At 36.8% G+C, this 3,722-nt stretch overlaps 1 pseudogene; it reads left to right on the plus strand.

The window, feature by feature from the left end:
- The window catches only part of LOC102473528 (DNA repair protein XRCC4-like), a 48,920-nt pseudogene extending 47,259 nt beyond the window's left edge, over positions 1–1,661 (plus strand).
- The last annotated feature ends 2,061 nt before the right edge of the window (positions 1,662–3,722 follow it).

Genomic DNA, 3,722 nt, shown 5'->3' on the forward strand with positions numbered 1-3,722 from the left:
GAATTTGGCCTCTTCTTATTGAAGTTACACTTAAGGGAGATAAATAAAGTGAGCGTGTGGATATCTTGCCAGAGAGCATGAATTGAAAAGCATTACTTGAAAACAGATCTAATAAAGGGCCAGTTAGTAGCACAGTGGTAATGCAACTAAATACACATTGGAAAGACTTCAATTGCACCACCAACTACTCCGTCCTGCAAATGCCAGGAGCATGTACCTGAGTCAACTGAGGTGGTCTGGGTTGGGGTTAATCCCAGCATCTAGACCCTATTGGGAGTGCCTGTCTCTATAGATCTCTCTCTCTAATTCTCTCTGTTTCTTCTTGTCATAGAAGAAACAAGCTTAAGAAAAATAAAGACAGGTATAAATATGCAAAGATCAAGAAAGATATAATAACATTTAAAAAGTTCTGTTTTATCAGAATTAAATACTCACAAATTGAAGTAGTAAGATATTGAGGAAAAAATAGGAAGATAACTAAATACAATAACATTAGAATTATAATTTTCTCTGATATTTTATGAGAAGGTTATGAAAAATAATACATTTGTAAACTGTCAGAGATATTTTGTGTTATTCACTAATGGTATGAAAATAAATATAATATACATTTGAAAAATATTATACCAAAATAATATTCTATATATTCTTTTTTTTCTTTTTCTTTTTCTTTTTCTTTTTTTTTTGGGGGGGGGTGGGGAAGATTTTTGCAACAGGGTGTGTGCACTTGCCAGAAAGAGAGCGTGACATATAGCGAGAAAACACCCCTCAAGGGTCTGATGATGCTGCAATCCCTTCTTTTTCATTCTCCTCTTGGGATTTTTGGCATGCACACACATATATCCAGTGTGAGTTTTAAGCAGATCCAGTACTTGATCCTCGGTCTACTATATGGGAATACAGCAATGTAACCATTATGTAATATTATGTCCCAATATTTCTGTATAGTGAAGTTCTAAATGTAAAAAGTAAAATGATAAAGAAGAGATAGAAGTGAATTATAGCTACATGCATTTAAGTATGTATAAAAAAATCTCAGAAACATAATTTTAAGCAAAAAGGGCAGATATACAAGAGGTTATGGAAGCCAACATGTAGCATGATGGTTAAGGCAGCTGGATCCCACATAGCAGACTCTGCCGTTGGAGTCCTTGATCCATTGGTTTGAAAAACATGCTGGGTGCATGTGTGTGCCTACTCAAAATCCTGAAAGGAGAATGGATTGTGCCATGGCTATCCCCACTATGATGTGCTTTCTCACTTTCTGTCTTGCTCTGTCTCTCTCTTTTTATCTGGTGAGTTCATATGCCCTGCTATAAATTTTTAAAAAAAGATTATGTGTGTGAAATTAATAATTTGGTGGCCCCCCTGGGTGTAGGCTTGGGGCTCGTCTTTGTGTCCTCTCTGGGATCTGTTTCTTCCCTCTCCCACCGTGGCTAGTGCCACTCTACTCGGTGCCGATGTATGGAGAGTTAGTCCTGTTCAGCATGTTTCTTCTGTATGACACCCAGAAAGTATTCAAGCCAGCAGAAGTGATATCAGCCTGCGGAGGGCAGAAATACAACCCCATCAATTTGATGATGGGAATCTACATGGATACATTAAATATATTCATGCGGGTTGCAACCATGCTGGCAAACGGAAGCAACAGAAAGAAATGAAGTGAATGGCCCCTGGCCTCTCCACTCCACTTGCTTCCTTGCTTGTTGACTTGGGGCAGATCCTCACCACAGCTTGTTCAGGAGCTGGAACTGAAGTGTGGGAGATAAAACTTGTCAGCGTGTTGAAAACATCCCAGTAATGTGAGGCTTCAGGTCTGCTTTTTCTTAGAATAAATTAAGTACTTCTCTTCCAAATAAACGCAAACATTTCCACTTCTCACGTTTGGGTAATTTTAAAATGTCGTTAAGTTTTCTGTTAATGTGAATTAAAGTATTTTGCCTGTTTTTGAATTCATCAGGTCGAGTAAAGTTAACAAACTTGCATTTGTCTGTGGAATATCTCAGGTGTTATCATAAGTGACCTAGCGGTTTGCTAAAGGGACCAGAGAAGTAAAGGGTCGCCCACAGCCTGTCTTCGAATACTTACGATGGAACCCTTGCGTGATTAGTGGTGCGCCAGTGGAGCCATCTGGGGACTTGGGAACAGGCAGCTGCTCTTACTGTGGGATTTAGTGCACATACCAGGGATACAACCCCTCCTGGGCACTCTCAGGACAGGTGTGACCCTGGTTGGCTTTTTGTTGTCAGGGTGGTACAAGATGTCAGTCATGTAGAGAATTCCCTAATGAAAATGTGTGTGTGAGTTTTGCTTTCAAATCTGCTAAAACAAAATATCCTTAAAACTGTTCTCAAGGTAGAATATTCAAAACATGGAAATTGTTGTTTTCTGTATGAAAATAATATGTTTGTAATTGCTGAGGGTTTTGTAAATGTATTTACTGGAATGTCTAATTAAATACATGCATGCTTTTCTCAAAAAATAATAATAATCTATGAGATTAGAACATAAGACACAAAGTGGAAAAAGACACATTTCCTGGATTCTAAGTTCTATTTTTTGATCTGGGTATTATTCATTTTTTTCCATTTATTTTTCTATAACTTACAAGTTCCTGGTCTTTTCTTTGAATTTCTTATTTACATTTAATCTCTATACATCTTTACAGTGTACAACATGACTTTTCCCAGCATGAATACAGTGCATGTCAGTAAAGACAAAGATATTACCATATACATTATCATCAGCAAATAACTTTTCATTTTTGTGTCAATTAAACACATTGTTTTTTCCCTGGTCCCCACCCTTTTTCCCTCTGTTACCAACCATCTGCTGTGTTACTCTTTTTTAAAAAAGCTATTTATTATCATCATAATTGTTTATATTACATTGAATCACATATAACTTTACAGTGCCTAACATTTCTTTTTCCAGGAAGAATATTATGCGTATCAGTCAATACAGAGACATTAAAATTCCCATTTCATTATCCAATATATTTTCATTGTTTTTCCTGATCACTATTATTACTATTCCAACTATATTTTTATTATCATCATAATCTCGTTTATATTACATTGCATTGCATATAACTTTACAGTGTATTACATTGCTTTTTCAAAAGGGAATGCCATGCATGTCAGTCAAGATAGAGACATTAAAATTACCACATCAGCATTCAATATCTTTTCACTTTTTATTCCCCGATCATTACTATTATTATTCCAATTATTTTTTTAACCAATCACTGTTTCTCATTTTGCTTGTAAAAAGACTTTACCCAACATGAAATACTTCTCAGACCAATCCATTTGAAAATACTATACACATGATCATCAACAGGTCATAAACCATATCTATGTCCTACTAATGACATGCCTCTCTATTTGTTCTGTTGCTATCTTTCTGCTTTTATGTCCTCCAATATTTCACTCTCTACCATAGAGTACGGATAGTCAGTATAACATAGACATATAGTATATATGTCTTTCATACCTTGGCTTACTTTGCTCAGCAATAGAACCTCCATATCCGACCACTTTCTTTCAAATGCCAGGTTCTTTGTCCTGACCCGGGGGACAGTCGAACAGGTTTCCTGAGGGAAGGAGTGAGGAACTGGAGGAACAACAGCAGTGTTACAACATGGAGATGACACAGTGTTACAACTCTTCAGAGTCATCTGGAGACACCACAGTGTCACAGCTCTTCAAGGTCTTCAGGGT

Source organism: Tupaia chinensis, unplaced genomic scaffold (genome assembly GCF_000334495.1).
Source record: "Tupaia chinensis unplaced genomic scaffold, TupChi_1.0 Scaffold143670_1, whole genome shotgun sequence".
NCBI classification, from domain to species: domain Eukaryota; kingdom Metazoa; phylum Chordata; class Mammalia; order Scandentia; family Tupaiidae; genus Tupaia; species Tupaia belangeri.